General features: G+C 42.0%; 1 protein-coding gene across 4 annotated transcripts in view; it reads right to left on the reverse strand.

Annotated features, from left to right (window-relative positions):
- The window catches only part of WNK3 (WNK lysine deficient protein kinase 3), a 162,641-nt gene extending 154,461 nt beyond the window's left edge, over nucleotides 1-8,180 (reverse strand). For 2 of the 4 annotated variants that reach the window (XM_043459314.1, XM_043459312.1), the window contains exon 1: nucleotides 7,941-8,180. The gene's annotated coding sequence lies outside the window, so the exon portion shown is untranslated. Of the gene's footprint in view, nucleotides 1-7,807; nucleotides 7,840-7,940 lie in introns of those variants that run through there. The other 2 variants (XM_043459313.1, XM_043459311.1) reach the window with 1 other exon arrangement.
- Between the last annotated feature and the right edge of the window lie 11,909 nt (nucleotides 8,181-20,089).

The raw sequence follows: 20,089 nt of genomic DNA on the forward strand, positions 1-20,089 counted from the left end.
CTGAGAGCTACTTGGTATTTGCCTGAAATCTGAAAATTAAGAAGGCTCAAATAAGTTTAGTGTCTTGCCTGTCACAGTGCTAGTAAGTAAAGGGAGAATTCTGGAATCCAAGTTTTCTAGCTCCAAATCCAACATAATTTTTACCACACTACCACTTTCAAAGAACCCAACCCCTTCTGATTAATCGATGAGTTTAGACATTTGGTGCTAAAATTTACCAGATGGGGAGGGACATAAAAGCTTTAAACTGGTCCGAAAACATGTCTCAACTGACTCCAAAAATAGATGAATAGGATACATTGCATTTCATACATAGTTGTATAATTTACAAAGTATATTGTTTCATTTAATTTGCAAAGAAATCCTGCTAAATAGGTAGTGCTTTTGTTTAGTAACAAATAAGGAAATATACAGACTTGCAAAAGATTATACTAAGGCAAAAACAGAACCCAGGCTGACCCCTACTCCAATGATAGTTCCGACAGTTCTGCTCAGGAACATTGTCTCTTCTCACAAGGAATGTACCTGTTGTTTTATTTTTTTTCCCCTTAGAAATAAAAAGCAGTTAACTAAAAAAAAGAGCATTTAACTCACATATTCTGAAGAGAAAGAAACTAAAGCTTTATTTTAGAAAGGATAAACTAACAATTTAACAAAATAATACCAGAAGGGATACTCTTAACATCTGGATCTCTGTTCAAAGTCACCTTCTCAAAGAAGCCTTACAAAATAACCAAGTGAGCCAGAGGCTCCCCACAACACCCCAGCACTCTAAAATTTTTTCTTCTTAGCATTTATTTTCTGAAATATTTGCTGCCATATGTTGCTCTCCACTGTAATGTAAGCTCAAAGATAGCGGGACCATTGCCTTCTTTGCTTCCTGTTCATCCATCCCCAACACATCAATCCTGGCATATAGGAGAAACACAATAAATATTTGTTGAATGAATGGTAGAACCTACAGGTACACTGGGTAAATCATATTCTGTAACTCACAGATTCAGAATAAGTTATCAGCGTATTTGAAACATTCCTTAGCAAATGAAATACACATCTTCAATAAGAGCTTTTGCTCTTGCCAGAAAGACACCATCAAAGGCGAATTCAATGGAAATGCCACAATTGCCCAGCAGGACAAAAATTATTCTCTGGGCAGCAGTGGATATAATGAGCTGAACTAGCACCTTATAGATCTTAAGACTGATTAAGAAGATTTTTCATTCTTGTATTAAAGCACATCCTCTAATTTAAAAATTCTAATTACTGTCTCTGTTTTAATTATACTTAACTAGAGGCTGAGATTTAACAATTCTGCTGTGCTAAATTTTAATTCTCACTTTTACAAGAAACCAAACTGAAATAATCTTACATTATCCTAATAATATATGATGAACGTAGCCCAAGCTATAAGTAAAAAGTCTCCACAAGGTACTAACTGTTAAATGTTTTCATCAAGAAGTCGTCTCACAAACATAAGCTATACAATACACACACATAAATTACTTTTAGCATAAACCTAATATCAGTTTCTGGTAATTAAAAACTAAATCTACTTTTTCCCCAGTTTTAAGAAGAGATTTCACCCTACACAAACAATTTTAAAACCACAATAATATTCTTTACATAAAAAAAAAATCACTTATGGGAAATTCCCTGGTGGTCCAGTGGTTAGAACTCCGTGCTTTCACTGATGAATGTGAGGGTTCAATTCCTAGACAGGGAACTAAGATCCCACAAGACATGAGGCATAGCCAAAAAACCAAAAACAAAACAAAGGGGAAAAAAAATCACTTATGTAACTTTAGCATAAGGATCATCTAGTTTGCCATACTGAAGTTTCCTAATCATAAAGTTTCATTGATTCACAAAGAGTTTTAGAATCCCCACACTTCAAATACAAGACATGACCTTCAAAATGCATTTAAAAACATTTCTTCCCCACAACTACCAAGAGTGATTAAATATCACCACAAATAGCTTTATTTAACATACATGTATAGTACTATTATGTATTTTATAGTTTACAAATCTTCAAGTTAATCCACATGCAAAAGAATGAAGTTGAACTCTTACCTCATACCAGATACAAAAATTAACTCAAAATGGAACAAAGACCTAAATATTAAAGCCAAAAACTACAAAACTCTTCAAAGAAAATATAAACCTTCATGATCTTGGATTTGACAGTGGTTTCTTAAATAGGACACCAAAAGCACAAGCAACAACAGAAAAAATAAACTGGACTTCATCAAATTTCAAAACTTTTATGCACCAAAAAACACTATTAAGAAAGTAAAAAGAGACATACAGGCACATGAAAAGATGCTCAACATTACTAATCATCAGGGAAATACAAATTAAAACCATGATGAGATATCACCTCACACCTGTCAGAATGGCTATTATCAAAAAGAAAACAAAAAAAAAAGCATTAGTGAGGATGTGGAAAAAAAGGGAAACATCATGCACTGTTGGTAGAACTGTAAACTAGTACAGCCACTACAGAAAACAATATGGAGATTTCTCATAAAATTAAAAATAGAAGTATCATACAATACTAGATCCAGCAATTCCATGTCTGGGTATTTGTCCAAAGAAAATATAAACAGTGATTCTAACGTATAATATGTACCACTATATTCAATACAGCATCATACATAATAGCCAAGATATGGAAGCAACCTAAGAGCCCATCAACAGATAAATGGATAAAGCAGGTGAGGTATGTATATATATATACACATAGATAGATAGATAGATAGATAGATATAGATATATACACACACCACACACACAATGGAATATTACTCAGCCATAAAAATAATGAAATCTTGCCATTTCAACATGGGTGGACCCACAGGGTATCATGCTAAGTGAAATAATTCAGAGAAAAAAATCAAAACAAATGAACAAACATAACAGAAACAGAGTCACAGATACAGAAAACAAACAGGTGGTTGCCAGAGGGGAGAAGGTTGGAGGGAGGGGAGAAATAGGTAAGAATGATTAAGAAGTATAAACTCCCAGTTGCAAAGTAAATGAGTCACACGTATGAAATACACAGTGTGGGGAATATAGTCGATAATTATGTAATATCTGTGTATGGTGACAGATGAACTAGACTTAATCTTGGTGATCACACTGCAATATACAGAAATATTGAATCACTATGTTGTGAACCAGGAACTAACATAGTGTTGTAGGCCAATTATACTTCAAACACAAGCGAACAAACTCATAGAAAAAGAGATCAGATTTGTGGCTACCAGAGGTGATGGTAGGGGAAAGGAGAATTAGCTGAAGGTAGGAAAAAAGTACAAATTTCCAGTTATAAGATAAATAAGCACTAGGGATATAATCTGCCTGCAATGCAGGAGACCTGGGTTTGATTCCTAGGTCGGGAAGTTCCCCTGGAGAAGGAAATGGCAACGCACTCCAGTATTCTTGCCTGAGAATCCCATGGACGGAGGAGCCTGGTAGGTTCCCAGCTCATGGGATCGCAAGAATCGGACATGACTTAGTGACTAAACCACCACCACCAGGGATATAATATTTAACATGATAAAAATAATTAGTATTGCTGAATGTCACACATGAAATTTTTTGTTTTGTTTTTTGGCCATGCCATGCAGCATGCAGGATCTTAATTCCCCAACCAGGGATTGAACCCATACCCCGTGCATTAAGAGCGTGGAGTCCTAACCACTGGACCTCCAGGGAAGTCCCCATGAAAGTTGTTAAGGGAGTAAACCCTAAGAGTTCTCATCACAAGGAAAGATATTTTTTTCTATTTCTTTAACACTGTATCTGCATGAGATGATAGGTTTGCACCACCTGATGTGAAGAGTTGACTCATTTGAAAAGACCCTGATGCTGGGAAAGACTGCGGGCAGGAGGAGAAGGGGATGACAGAGGATGAGATGGTTGGATAGCATCACCGACTCAATGGACATGGGTTTGGGTGGTCTCCAGGAGTTGGTGATGGACAGGGAGACCTGGTGTGCTGCGGTTCATGGGGTCGCAAAGAATCGGACATGACTGAACTGAACTGAAACCTACTATAGTGATCATTTCATGATGTCTTTAAGTCAAATCATTATTTTATCTCAATAAAACTGGAAAATAGATAAGTAAAAAACTCAGAGTGGAAAAAAATTTGCAAATCATATGTCTGAACAGGCTCTAGTATTGAGAATATATTTTTTAAAAACTCTTACAACTCAACTATAAAAAGATAAACAACCAAATGTAAAAATGAGCAAGGACTTAGACATTTCTTAAAAGAAGAATTTTTTTTAAAAAAAGAAGAAATTTAAATAGACAAAAGCACATGAAAAGATGCTCCACAGCACTAGTTATTAGTAAAATGGGAATCAAAACCACAATGACATACCACAACACACCCACTAGATGGCCATAAAACACACACATACACACACACACACATAAACGCAAAATCCAAATGTAACAAATGCTGGAGAAGATGTGAAAAAACTCTTATACACTGGAGGTGTAAATGGTGCAGCCACTGCGGAAAACAGTTGAAAATAATATATTCCTTGAAGAAAGGGGCAATAAAGGTTCACTTCTGCAGTAAGTTAATCTCAACATTTTCCAAACCAAATATCTCATAACAAGCTCTACCAAAAACAATTAAAACTAGCATCAGGACTTCCCTGGTGGAAAAGTGGATGGCAATCTGCTGGCCAGTGCAGGGGACACAGGTTTGATCCCTGGTCCAGGAAGATTCCACATGCCACAGAGCAACTAATCCCATGTGCCACAATTACTGAACCCACATGCTGCAACTACTGAAGCCCGTGCACCTAGAGCCAGTGCCCCACAATGAGAAGCCACCACAATGAGAAGCCCTTGCACTGCAACGTACAGTAGCCCCTGCTCACTGCAACTAGAGAAAGCAATGAAGACCCAACACAGCCAAAAAATAAAACCAATAAATAAAAATTTTAAAAACTGGCATCAAATTCTACTTTGAAGCTTTGGGAATTTCTCTATGAATGCCTTTATAGATGTCCTTTACAGTCATCAAATATCTCCTAACAGTAGCATAAACTTTATGATCTCAAACAAAAATGGAAAAGACCCACCCCTCTGAAAGTATTCTGGTTTTTAGCCAAGAGACATAATCAAGTATATCTGCAAACAGAGTTGGTTACTTACTTATACTAAGATGGGAGAGTGAGGAAGGAAGGGATTTTTCTTACACACTACCCCTCCCCCCCACACACAAACATACATACAAAAATTTAGGCCCTCCCGTATTTTTAAGTAAATTATTGGACTAGAAATTTAATAGTAATATAGCAGTTCTCATCTTTACTTCTGACTAATTTGATTCTGTGCAACCATTGGCTTTATCATTTCCTGGCTAAGTGACAGACACCTAAATGAAAGGAAATTCCCCTAGGGAAGAAAGGTAAAGTCCACATTACAAAAATTTAACTCCTAAAACACTATAGAATAATTACATCAATGAATGTAGACTTGTGATACGGATCAACATTGGCCTAGAAGTCAGAACTCCAGGATTGACCACTTACTTACTAGGGTGAGCCTTATTTTTCTGAGCCTTGTTTTTTCTCTCTGAGGTACGAAAAGGAAAATAACTTTCCTGCCTGTTTCCCAAAAGAAGTACAGTAATAAAAATATGTACAAGGTATTATAGGACCACTAAAGAGGGGCACCTAACCTAGCCTGATGGGGGATGCTGGGAAAAGGAAAAATGGGGGAGCAGGAAAGGCTTTCATGAATAATAACAGAGGTCAGTATAAAAAGAATGAATTAAAATTTAATGGGAGGGAGAGAGAGAGAGAATTCCAGATTCAGGGCGGGGGGCGGGGGGGGGGGAATCAGAAGCAAAGCCAGAGAGATGAACACCACAAACCTGCTTATGCTATTCACTCCTTGGTAAATAGTCAAAAGCTCCTAACTCTGCAGGGTAGTCCTTCACTCCAGCCTCAACCTGAGATTCCAGCCTTATCTCATTCCATTCCCCAAATATACCATGCTTACACTTTCCTGCCTCAATACTTGAATGTTCTTCCACTCCAGGAACATCTAGTTTGAAAGTGGGAGACCAACTTGCCTGCCAGAGTTGGTGCAACATTTCCAGGCTTTCATGGTGCTTTTATATTTTTATTCTACTGCTTAGTATATTAAGTATTCATTTAATCAAAGAGAATATGAACAGAGTATTAACTTTTTAAACTCTGGGTAGCCAAAACAAGGATTATACTCTTTCCAACATCAAAGCAGAATAAAAGAAAAAGGGCATGGGAAAGTTCTCAAATTTGCAACATTTCCAAGATAAATGAATATGTCATTAAAGTTTGTAAAAAGTAAGCATGAAAAGTTAGAAACCCATAAACTATTAATCTTGACCCAGAACAGAATGAGACCATCACAAGACATCCTTACCAGAAGATATGAATTCAAAGAACAGCATGTCCAAGTAATCTGCAGTGATTTAAACTCACGCCAAAAAGTGTCAATTTTCAAACAAGGTAAATTCAGATTAATGGAAAAAATCACGTATATTTTAGCATTCAAAATCAGTATTTTAGCTATCCTTTAATGCAAGGTATCTTTCCTTTGGAGTGCTGACTTTAAAACAATTTTTAAATTCATCCACCCAAACAATAGAGATTATCTAGAAGACATCGACTACTTTGTTGTCATTATATGGAGACCTCTTTAAAAGTTCTCTTGGTATTACAATTTACTACAGATGAAAAACAGGTAACAATGCCTCCCCAAATTGAGAGCAATCATCACTATACAGAAGATTTTCACAACTTAAAGGCTATTTATCATACAATTGCTTCAGTCCACAGTAACTCTTAAGAAGTAATTGGGCCACCAGGGAAGTCCATTAAAAGTTCTCTTGGTATTACAATTTACTACAGATGAAAAACAGGTAACAATGCCTCCCCAAATTGAGTGCAATCATCACCATACAGAAGATTTTCACAACTTAAAGGCTATTTATCATATAATTGCTTCAGTCCACAGTAACTCTTTAGAAGTAATAGCCATTCCACTTGCCTCTGTTTTGAGGGTTCAATCTCATTTTAACAAGGTCTATCAATTCTCAAGATAGGGAGATACACATGCGCAGGATTTCCACCCACAACCTACTACATAAATGTTTCACCATTCTTAACTAGACAAACAAAACCTCGTACAGTACAGTACACCACTTTCATACTAACCTCACCATACCATCTCCTTCCCATCCGATCAGTCACAGAACACACCGTTCCCAAATAACACCTCTCAATCTCCTTGAACCAACCCATTAACACAACCAGCCGGCAGCATTCCTCACAAGAATACAGTCCTATCGACCTTCACACATCAACTGAATCTCTAAATTAAATTCACTTTCCCTCATACACTGAAACTCAACTTCCAAAACCCGACGCGATCCTCGCTTTCAGTAGACTCAATCTCACCTAAATGATCACTCAGTTTTTTGTCAACCGTCACCCGGTCCCCTCAAGTAACCGCCTCACGCCCCCCCCCCACCGCCCGTCCCCTAGGCTCCCATCAACTCCCAAAGTTGCCACTCCTCAACGAAAATGACAAAAAAAAAAAAAAAAAAAGTACCTCAACCTCAAACCTGCGCTTCCCCACTTTCCCCCTCCGAATTTTCCTCTCAGCCTGTTGGCTCACACCGAAAGCAGCTCCGACAACTCTTAACGACCCAAGCCGGGCCTCGTCCCACACATCTCGGCGACTGAAATCACCCTGCCTCGGTCAAACCGCCCCCCACTAACGCGCTTACTCTGAACAGACTCTTGGTCGCCGCTGCCTCCCCTCCATTCATCCCCGGCCCATTCATCTCTCAGCAGGATCCCAGACACGCCCCCCGGCCTCCTCCCTCACTCCCACCGTCCCGGCCGGCTCGGGACCCTCACCAGATTAGAGGCTCTCGCTGAGGGAGACTCTTTTCGCTTCTCCCTCGCCCTCTTTCAAGCCTCCGCTCGCCCCTCGAGTAGCCGCACCGTAGAACACGCAGATACACACACACCGCCTCCTCTGTCGCCTCCTCAGATGCTTCTTACTCCCCTCCTCGATGTCTCGCGCTCCGCTCCGCGTTGTGTGCGCGTGCGCGCGCGAGCGTTTCAGCGCGAGCCCACCCGGCCAGCTACCGCTGGTAGGTAAAGAGAGGGCGGGGTTAAGGGAGCGGGGTACGAGCCCAAGCTCGCGCTTGCCCGGGAGCAGAGCAGGCGCACGCGTACTCCTGTCAGGGAATTCAGATAGAGGGGGACGGAGGGGGGCGAGGAAGGGAGGGGAAGAAAGGAGGGGGGAGGGGCGGAGAAAACAGACGGAGCAGCCCCAACTCCGAACTGCCCCTATCGCAGCGAGGTGCCAAGTAGCTACCCAACTAGAGCTTGCGCACTCCTCTCCCGCTCGCCTCAGCGCAGCGGGAGAGAAGGATGCTCGTCAAGAGAAAGGCTTCGCTCTTTTCCAAAAAGGAAATCTGTGAGGAGCCACGCGTGACATCTCCTGTGTGTTCAAAAGCTCTCCACGGCTGCTTTACCCTCTTCCCTTCAAAAGAAAGAATCCAAGCACACACTTCTTCCTAGATACCCACCAACCATTCTCAGTTCTCTACATGTCTCTAAATGCGGTCGCTCGGCCGAGATGTGGTACTCGCCAGCATCTTTTCACCCGCCACCCCTAACTCCCTTTTTCCAACTCTCGACTTTTCTCGCGAGACCCATACCTGCCGGCTTCGGGATTAGAAGTCGAAGCACATATTTACAAATACCGGTCTCCCAATTACGCTGCGACGGCAATAGCCATAGCATGTCCCCCCCTACCCTCCAGGACCGCAGTGCGCGCGCGCGGGGGCTGGGCAACCACGAAAGCAGGGATGGGAAAGGGAAGCTATGAAACGGATTTTTGACGGCATGTAACCGCTAGGCCTGGGCACGTGCCCTGCGCCTCGCGGGCGGGTGCGGTGTACCCTGGGAATTGTAGTTTTTGTTCCCACCTCCAGTCCCACTCCCACCTCAGCCTTACTTAGGCCTCTGTCCAAGAGGGGGATTACTGACACCATTTTGCCGGGAACAATGGCCCTCAGCCGAGGCAGCGAAGGGTGGGGGAGGGAATAATGTTTTAAGGGTTCAGTTAACCTCCCCTGGCCCCTCGGTACCATAGCAACCCCTCAGAAACCTGGCCACTCCCCCTCTCTGCTCCGCCGGGCTCCAAGATTGCGCGCATGCGAAAAGGCCACCTCCCCCTGAGGCTGGTTCTCACCGTCTCCTACAGTCCACCTTCCAGATTCACTAGTTAGTTGTTAGTGACTGCTACCTTTTTTGAGGTTTCACAGCAGGTTAACCTCCGCGCAGTGACTTTATCTAAGAACAGCTTCCTGCCCTGTATCAGGTGCAATACAGAATTGTTTCTATCGCTCTCACGTGAGCAATCCTGACTCTCCAGAGGAGGAAACTGAGGCTGGGGGTGGGGAGGGGGAATGGACATGACTTGCTCAAGTTTGCATAACTATGTGTGGAAGAATCGGAACTTTAACCCAGGTGTGTTCACTCCAGAGCCCATGAAATTTTAAGTCCCTCAGGTTGCATCTGGTATCAGAGACCCTGAAGAAAACTCCTAAAGGGCGGGATTTCTTTCTGAATGCCCCTCAAGCTTTAGCGGGATGCCCTGAGGGTAGGAGACTGTGTGGAAAATGCCAGGCTAATATTTTCAAATGCCCAACCTCGGGGCCCCATCACAGAACTGTACTAATCTCTCCTCTCCACCATTTTCTTTTTCGTACTGTACATGTCAGAACCTCAGCCTTCTTCAGCTTTAAAAAAAATCAACAATAAAAAAAAAATCAATAAATTTAACTGAGGTTTCCGAAGTCCAAAGGGAGTGGAATGATGGGAGACCTTGTAGCCCTTGTTTTTTGTCTTTGCACCTTTCATCTTGAAGGTCACTTATTAATCCTAGTATTGCCAGAACATATAAGGAAACCAGACCCGTGTGTGCCCTTAACAAATCCACCCCCTTTCCTTTTTTGACAAGGGAGGGAGACTCTGAGGAACTAAATTCAGGACTATGAGGTTCAGCTATTCCACCTGTAGCTAAAATTTAAAGAGCAAGATGTGATTTTTTCAAATAGTGCAACCACCTTACCTGAAAGGTCTCTGCATTCCAAATTAGCTGTAGAACGGATGGGATCTCCCAAACTCTGTCTTCCCTCACTGTCCCTGAAGATAGTTCCTTTTCCCTGTTGAATCCCAGGTGGCGCTAGTAGTAAAGAACCTGCCTGCCAATGCAGGATACTTATGGCGCGGATCGCTGGGCATGGCAACCCACTCCAGTATTCTTGCCTGGAGAATCCCATGAACAAAGGAGCCAGACAGGCTATATAGCTCATAGGGTCGCACAGAGTCAGACACGATTGAAGTTACTTAGCACACAGAAACACACACACAGCACATGGGGAAAACAGGAAGTACAGCCAAATAACCACCAAAGGGCACTATCAAAGGTTACCAAGTTATTTCAAGCTTTTGTAGGTCCCAACTCCCACAGAGATGGTAACTACAAACTTGTGCCCTTTTCCTTTTATTTCTCAATGTCACCTTACTCCCACCACCACACACATCTATCCACCTTTAGGAAAATCAACAGGTACTTCCCTCAGTTGTGGCCTGCTCCTCTTCATTTGTTTCTGAGCCTTGTGTGTTAGCCCGTCAAGCTGCTCAGATGTGAACCCTTCTGCAAAGGTCCTCTTCTTCAGTTAAACATTTGCTAAACAACTATGAAGTAGTATGACTTTTACAAATCTCAGAAATTAGAAAATCAAAGTTAAGTCTGCTTCCCATCCAAATACAGGCCCTTCTAAATTTAGACCTTTTATTGACAGATGCACTCTTCTGCTTGAAAAAACCTGTCCGTAACTCAGCACAAATGCCACCATAAGCAGAAAGGGGAGTGGGCAATTATAGTAGCCAGCAATGTATGGCAGGGACCATTCCTTTCTGATCCACTGGTTTCCACTTACTCTCAAATGGCATTTGTGATGTTTCTATTCACCAGATAGAAATTTTAATTCATATTGACCACTTGTAATTCGGCTTTACATTATTCCAGGAAAACATCCTTCCAATAATCTAGTTTATCTTGTCTGAAGGCTCTGGTGCCAAGAAATTAGCAAAGGCTTCACAGGAACTACTTTCTGAACCCAGCATCCCATAGGGGTGGGGATGGGGGTTAGTTTCATGGCCTTACTAGGTGCTGATCTCCTCTTTACCACACAGATGGTAACTCCTCAACCAACAAGATAGAACTAAGATGAACATCAAAATTTAGCTGACTACTACAGCCTTGAGTAGAGTAGTGACTCTTTTTGGAACTCAGTTTCTGACTCTGAACCCTCCTTTGACCAGATTTTTGGGAAAACAATATGTCATTCCTGTTCTTTTCCCTTATCCCAGATGATGCTATAGTTTAGGGGTCTTATGTAGTACCCAAGCAAGGGGGTACAGTAAAGGTATATGCTTCCAAGTCCTTAGGTCCTGTCAATAACTGCTAGCTCTCTGCCCACATGGAATTTTTCAGGCGCTGTGTCCTCACCAATATCTCTTCCACACTTGGGGGCACAGAACTCAATGCCAGGGTCACTTGCTATTCCATCTACCTAGACATTTTACACAGCTCTTTCTCTGTTGAGTCTTCATGCCAACCAAGTGTTGCTTCTCGAAGTATATGCTGCTTGAGCTCCCAGAGAGCACTCTCTCTCTGCATCGTTCACCCCAAGAAGAGGGGAGTAAGGAAAAGAAAAATCCTTTTTTTTAAGCTAATGCAAATCTTTCTCCCTTCTAGTTTCCTGGCTCAGATACTTCGTCTCTGCACCTGCACCCAATCCACCTTCCCTAGGGCTTACACTTTTGGAACATGAAAGTCATAGAGACTGGCAGAGTATTTGTTTTCCTGCTTTTCCACCCCTCTCCCCTGAGATATACCACAAAGGTGACTAATTTGGGAGAGAAGAGAGAAAATAGAAAGGGGGGAAAGAAAAAAATCCACTTATATCTCAAAATAATATTGCAACACATTCTCCTTCAATTAAATGTTAGCATGTCAGCAAAGAAAATTTACTTGTCATCCAGTTGCCTCCTCCCAGAGCTTAGATGCCTGGGTGATCTTTTCTCCAGGCAAGCCTTGGCACCCAGGGAGTTTCTCACCTGGATCATCTAGGGTATATTAATGTCCTCCTGGGAGGCTCTCCTTCCTCCAGCACAGGTTGAGTGTCCCCTGAGGAAGAATAAGCATCACCTACCTCAGAAATGAGTGGGCTTCCCTGGTGGCTCAGTGGTACAGAATCTGCCTACCAACGCAGGAAATGCAGGTTCGATCCCTGGGTCAGGAAGATCCCCGGAGAAGGAAATGGCAACCCTCTCCAGTATTCTTACCTGGGAAATCCCAAGGACAGAGGAGTCACAGTCCATGGGGTCACAAAGAGTCAGACACGACTTAGTGACTAAACAACCTCAGCAATGACCTCAGAAATGAGCAATTATCTTTGGCATAGTGACTGACTTAGAAACACTCCACCTTTCAGATTGGACAGTGTAATTTCTCAAGGCTTACAATGGTGTCTGATCTCTCCTAAACACAGTCTTCCCTCATGTGCCCTAGGTCGTGTGTGTGTGTGTGTGTGTGTGTGTGTGTGTGTGTGTGTGCGCTCAGTCATGTCTGACTCTTTGTGACTCCATGGGTTATAGACTGCCAGGCTCCTCTGTCCTTGGGATTTCCCCAGCAAGAATACTGGAGTGGGTTGCCATTTCCTTCTCCAGGGAATCTTCCTGACCCAGGGATTAAACCCACACCTTCTGTGTCTCCTGCATTGGCATGTGGATTATTTACCACTGAGCTACCTGGGAAGCCTGATCCATATTGTTGTTGTTATTCAGTCACTAAGGTGAGTCTGACTATCTGTGACCCTATGGACTGCAGCACGCCAGGCTTCCCTGTCCTTCACTATCTCCCAGAGTTTGCTCAAACTCATGTCCGTTGAGTCAATGATGCCATCCAACCATCTCATCCTCTGCTGCCCCCTTCTCCTCCTGCCCTCAATCTTTCCCAGCATCACTGTCTTTTTCAACGAGTTGGCTCTTCACATAAGGTGGCCAAAGTATAAGAGCTTCAGCTTCAGCGTCAGTCCTTCCAATGAATATTCAGGGTTTATTTCCTTTGGGATTGACTGGTTTGATCTCCCTGCAGTCCAAGGAACTCTCAAGAGTCTTCTCCCGCACCACAGTTCAAAAGCATTAATTCGATGCTCAACCTTCTTTATGGTCCAACTCTCACATGCGTGCATGACTACTGAAAAAACCATAACTTTGAATATACAAACCTTTGTTGGCAAAGTGATGTCTCTGCTTGTCTAGGTTTGAATGCTGTCTAGGTTTGTCATAGCTTTTCTTCCAAGGTTCAGGCGTCTTTTAATTTCATGGCTGCAGTCACCATCTGCAGTGATTTTGGAGCCCAAGAAAATAAAATCTACCACTGTATCCACTTTCCATGTGTATTTGTCATGAAGTGATGGGACCAGATCCCTCGATCTTAGTTTTTTGAATGTCGAGTTCTAAGCCAGCTTTTTTCACTCTCCTCTTTCACCCTTATCAAGAGGCTCTTTAGTTCTTTGCTTTCTGCCTTTTGAATGGTGTCATCTGCATGTCTGAGGTTATTGATGTTTCTTCTGGCAATCTGATTCCAGCTTGTGCTTCATCTAGCCTGCCATTTTGCATGATGTACTCTACATATAAGTTAAATAAGCAGGGTGACAATGTACAGCTTTGACATACTCCTTTCTCAATTTTGAACCAGTCCGTTGTTCCATGTCCGGTTCTAAATGTTGCTTCTTGGCCTGCATACAGGTTTTTCAGGAGGCAGGTAAAGCGGTCCAGTATTCCCATCTCTTTAAGAATTTTCCACAATTTGTTGTGGTCCACACAGTCAAAAGCTTTAGCATAGTCAACGAAGCAGAAGTAGATGTTTTTCTGGAATTCCCTTGCTTTCTCTATGATCCAATGAATGATGGGAATTTGATCTCTGATTCCTCTGCCTTTTCTAAATCCAGCTTGTACATCTAGAATTTCTCGGTTCATGTACTGTTGAAGACTAACTTGAAGGATTTTGAGCATTACCTTGCTAGCATGTGAAATAACTGCAATTGTACAGTAGTTTGAACATTCTTTGCCATTGCCCTTTTTGGGGATTGGAGTGAAAACTGACCTTTTCCAGTCTTGTGGTCACTGCTGAGTTTTCCATATATCAGGGGAAAAAATTAAGTTCCTTTACCTCCTCCTTTATCTGGAGGAGGAAATGACAACCCACTCCAGTATTCTTGCCTGAAAAAAATCTCTGGACAGAGGAAGCTGGTGAGCTACAGTCCATGGGGTTGCAAAGAACCAGATATCACTGACTAACTCTTGCAGAGCCTAAAAAAAGAGTAAGCCCACTTACTAAAACTTGCTAGGTGTCTGAAATTGTAATTGCTCTGCAAAGACCCCATGTTTGCAGGATACAGAGCCTTAGTTGGGATGGCTGGAATAGACTTTTCCCTCTCCAGAAGAGGATTAGTTCTGCTAGAAATGTACAGTATAGTGCATTTTTCTGAGAATCAGAGAATTCAGTCTCCTGGGCTAATGAACAAGGCTGCATTAACCTATCTACCATTCCTTTCTCTTACCTTCCCTTCCACTGACACTTCTGTATATGTTCCAACATTCCATAATAGTCTTTCAAAGCAGTCTTGTTATTAATACAAATCCTTTCTGTAGCAGAAATGAGTCAGAGTCTACCACCACCACCACCACCACCACCACTACTACTATTACAACAACTGCTACTACTAGTAGTAATAAGACAACATTTAATATGTGCTTTATACAAACCCATTGAATTCTATGAGATAGGTGCTATTATTAACACTATTTTTCAGATTAGTAAACCAGTGCACAAAGAAGTTAAAGAATTCATCTTAAAAAAAAAAAAGAATTCATCTCAACATTCCCCCAAATTCATCCCACAATCCTGGTCCATACAGTGCTGAGGCCTGGGAGCAGAGGTCCATTAGGTCCTTGGTCACCAGGCAGCACAACTTACCAGTCCATTGCCTCCCCGCACAGTGTTCCTTTATGGTCTAGCAAGTCTTAGTTGCACAGGGACCCTGCCAATTACTGGGGAATTTCTGTTAAAGCTGCCTAGGACATTCTTTCTTGTCTCAAGTTTTCCTGTCTACCTAGGGGTTGTGCCATGAAACAGGACACAGGTCCCCTCTACCCAGGACCCAGGGGTCTGTGTAACATTGCATTATCACCAACCCTAGTACCAGGAAAAGTTATCTCTAGGCTAGATAAAATCCTTCTCCCTTCATATTTTCTGGCCATGACACTTTCTCTATATTCCTAATCCTCTTCCTCTAAGGATGTAGGCTTTTGAAACACAAAAACAAAGAGATTGGAAGGTAAAATCTGCTCTTTGTCTTGTGCGGCCCTTCCCGGAGACAATAAATCTTGGGTGGGAAGCAGGGTGAGGGAGAGGGAGATAGAGAAAGGAAAAGCAGTAACTACAGAAAACATAAAATTATTGGGACTTCTCTGCCAGTCCAATGGCTAAGATTCTGCAATTCCAGTGCAGGGGGCATGACTTTGATCCCTGGTTGGGGAACTAAGGTCCCACATGCCGCACTTCACAGCCCCCCGCCCCCTGCCACAAAAAGATATTTGTTTCAATTCTGTGCAAAAAAGATAGTTTATTTAATATATGGTGCTTTCAAATTTGGTCATCCAACTAGAAGATCACAAAGATCCCTACCTTATGCCACATACCAAAAAAATTCCAGATGAATGTTCTTTTCTCTGCTTCCATCCATTGCTGATGGAAGTATGATTCATTACTATCTTTTTTGCAAAGTAATCTAGAAGAATATAATAAAATAAAAAATCTCTAGTATCAGTTCGGAATGGTCTGGGCTGCAAGTGATAGAAAATCTGACTAATAGTGGCTTAAACAAATAAAGGTTTGTTTTTCTTTCACACATAACAAGAAATCTGAAGGGACACAGATCCTAAGCTGCTCAACAAAGTAGTCAAGAACATAAGCTTTTTCTGTCCTTCTGTTCCACTATCCTTGACATGTTGGCTTTTGTTCCTAGGCATTTTACTTCATGCTTATAAGATGGCTACTACATCTAGATATCACAGCTGTATTCAAAGGCAGAAAAGGGAATAAGGGAATGGCAATGGCCAGGAAATCGAGATGTACCACTCTCCTTTTTTTCAGGGAAGGCAATTTTTTCCAGACATCCCCCAAGAAATTACCCATACATCTTCTTTGTTATAACTGGATCATATATTCCAGGAAATAGAACCAAATTCCTTGAGATCATGTTTCTCTGCCTAATACCTGAACAAAGTTAGCATTCTGTTAGCAGAAAAGAAGGCAGAGAATGCCAGGTGATTAGGCAGTTAATGTCTGCTACATACACTTACCCTCTGACTGAGCTGTTCAGAGTCTATCCTACAGAAATAAAAGCACCAAGAAACCTGCATGCCCATTGATAGGGGAGTGGTTATATAATTTCTGTTAATAATGCTGGTTAGTGGTATAGTTTTAAATGTGTTAGACTGAGAGTCAGGAAACCTGGGCAAAATAATTTTGCTGCTATTTGGACAAAAGAGAAGTATGCAGTTATAGTCCCTGCTTCTGGTAGACTTAGAATGCAGATGAAGAGATAAGGCATAAACAAGTGAAAAGGAAAATAATAATTCAAGAATTGTTACAGGGTACTGAACAACTAATTGGCATGTGCATGTTGCTTATAATAAGTGCTGCAAACAGTCAGGCATTCATTCATTCTTAGGATTTTAGTACATAAGCTAATATATCAGACTTCCCTGGGTAGCTGCCTTTGCATTCTCCCTTTTCTCAAAATCAGTGTCTAAGATTTAACTCTCATCTGGTTTCCCAGTTTCAGTGACTGATCTCCTGGCTTGTTATCATCCAATATAATCTGCTCTGTGCACTGGGTCTGGGGCCCAGTTTTGCTCTCCCCCTGTCCACCTCCTTCTCAGAAACCAGTCCTGAAATCTGTCCTGGGAATGGCTGAGTTTGTGCTTCTTACTGCCAGATTTCCATGATGCTGCTTATGTGGATCTGAACTGCATCAGCCTCCTTTCTAGTCTCTTTGCCTATGTACCCATACCACCAGTATGGGAATGGTAGCCATCAATGGTCATTCTAACCCAGAGATCCATCCTATCATTTATCTGCTTAAAAACCTTCAGTGGGCTCCTAGGGATTAAGAGATTTACCCTCTGCTCAAAACAACTTAAAAATAGATAAAATATATGGAAAAATGAATTTCAGACACTGGCATCAAGCAGTACAGAAAAATAAGTCCTGAGAGATGGGAATTAAATGAGGTGAATTCTGCAATTGCCTCAGCTAACTCCTGAAGACAGGTTTCAGGCCACACTTCAGGGAGAAGGGATTCAAATGGAGCTTGGTGTTCTCCCTGAGTTGAGGAGGTGGAGCTGAGGATTCAGGGAAGCCAGGATAGCTAGACTTCATAAAACTAAATTCCATAATTGAAGTTACAAAACGAGAGGGAAGGTGAGAGAAATATTTTTAAAACTGTTGGCTGAACGTTTTCCCACTTTGTTGAAAATTATAAGAGCTACAGGGAGAGTGTAGAACTGCACAGAGAAAGAACTCCAGAGACGTGCAGAGAGTTCCTCTTGAATCATCAGCTGAACACTGGTCAGCACATTCATGTGAAGAAACTATCTGAGGCTCAGAAAAGAATTACTTGAAAGAAGCAGGGCGGGTATTCTTGGGGCTCATGTAGAGCTGGGATCATTTACATTTCCAAAAGTTGGTGTGGAAAAAATTTCTAACATATGAGACATCAGGAAAAGTACTCAGAGGCATATTACCTCAGTACTAAAGCAAATTAGCCAAAAGACTATTCTGTTCCCATCTATAATGCACAAAAGTAAGCTTCAAAGGGATAAAATTGTTTCCAAGTGATTTATCCCTGTCCCAAAACAAAGTTCAAAATCATTTAAAAGAATAAAAAGAAAATACAGAACCCAACATGGTAAAAGTCACAATGGTTCAGTTCAGTTCAGTCACTCAGTCATGTCCAGTTCTTTGCAACCCCATGGACTGCAGCACTCCAGGTTTCCCTGTCTATCACCAACTCCGAGAGCTTGTTCAAACTCATGTCCACTAAGTCGGTGATGACATCCAACCATCTCATCCTCTGTTGTCCCCTTCTCCTTCCACCTTCAATCTTTCCCAGCATCAGTGTCTTTTCCAGAGTCAGTTCTTTGCATCAGATAGCCAAAGTACTGGAGCTTCAGCTTCATCACCAGTCTTTCCAATGAATATTCAAGACTGATTTTCTTTAAGATTGGCTGGTTTAATCTCCTTGCTGTCCAACGGACTCTCAAGAGTCTTCTCCAATCACAGTTCAAAAGCATCAATTCTTTGGTGCTCACCTTGACCTGATGGACAGACTGCCTGATGAACTATGGACAGAGGTTCATGACATTGTACAGGAGACAGGAATCAAGACCATCCCCAAGAAAAAGAAATGCAAAAGAGCAAAATGGCTGTCTGAGGAGGCCTTACAAATACCTGTGAAAAGAAGGGAAGTGAAAAGCAAAGGAGAAAAGGAAAGATATACCCATTTGAATGCTGAGTTCCAAAGAATAGCAAGGAGAGAAAAGAAAACCTTCCTCAGTGATCAATGCAAAGAAAAAGAGGAAAACAATAGCATGGGAAAGACTAGAGAGTTCTTCAAGAAAATTAGAGATACCAAGGGAACATTTCATGCAAAGATGGGCTCAATAAAGGACAGAAATGGTAGGGACCTAACAACAGCAGAAGATATTAAGAAGTGGCAAGAATACACAGAAGAACTGTACAAAAACGATCTTCATGACCCAGATAATCACAATGGTGTGATAACTCACCTAGAACCAGACATCCTGGAATGTGAAGTCAAGAGGGCCTTCAGTTCAGTTCAGTTCAGTTCAGTCGCTCAGTCGTGTCCGGCTCTTTGCGACCCCATGAATCGCAGCACGCCAGGCCTCCCTGTCCATCACCAACTCCCGGAGTTTACTCAAACTCATGCCCATCGAGTCAGTGATGCCATCCAGCCATCTCACCCTCTGTCGTCCCCTTCTCCTCCTTCCCCCAATCCCTCCCAGCATCAGGGTCTTTTCAAATGAGTCAGCTCTTCGCATGAGGTGGCCAAAGTACTGGAGTTTCAGGTTCAGCATCAGTCCTTCCAATGAACACTCAGGGCTGGTCTCCTTTAGGATGCACTGGTTGGATCTCCTTGCAGTCCAAGGGACTCTCAAGAGTCTTTTCCAACACCACAGGTCAAAAGCATCAATTTTTCGGCACTCAGCTTTCTTCACAGTCCAAATCTCACATCCATACATGACCACTGGAAAAAACATAGGCTTGACCAAACGGACCTTTGATGGCAAAGTAATGTCTCTGCTTTTTAATATGCTATCTAGGTTGGTCAAACTTTCCTTCCAAGGATTAAGCATCTTTTAATTTGATGGCTGCAGTCACCATCTGCAGTGATTTTGGAGCCCCCAAAAATAAAGTCTGACACTGTTTCCACTGTCTTCCCATCTATTTGCCATGAAGTGATGGGACCAGATGCCATGATCTTAGTTTTCTGAGTGATAAGCTTTAAGCCAACTTTTTCACTCTCTTCTTTCACTTTCATCAAGAGGCTCTTTAGTTCCTCTTCACTTTCTGCCATAAGGGTGGTGTCATCTGCATATCTGAGGTTATTGATATTTCTCCCGGCAATCTTGATTCCAGCCTGTGCTTCTTTCAGCCAAGCGTTTCTCATGGTGTACTCTGCATATAAGTTAAATAAGCAGGGTGACAATATACAGCCTTGACATACTCCTTTTCCTATTTGGAACCAGTCTGTTGTTCCATGTCCAGTTCTAACTGTTGCTTCCTGACCTGCATACAGGTTTCTCAAGAGGCAGGTCAAGTGGTC

This window comes from Cervus canadensis, chromosome X (assembly GCF_019320065.1).
Source record: "Cervus canadensis isolate Bull #8, Minnesota chromosome X, ASM1932006v1, whole genome shotgun sequence".
Classification (NCBI taxonomy): domain Eukaryota; kingdom Metazoa; phylum Chordata; class Mammalia; order Artiodactyla; family Cervidae; genus Cervus; species Cervus canadensis.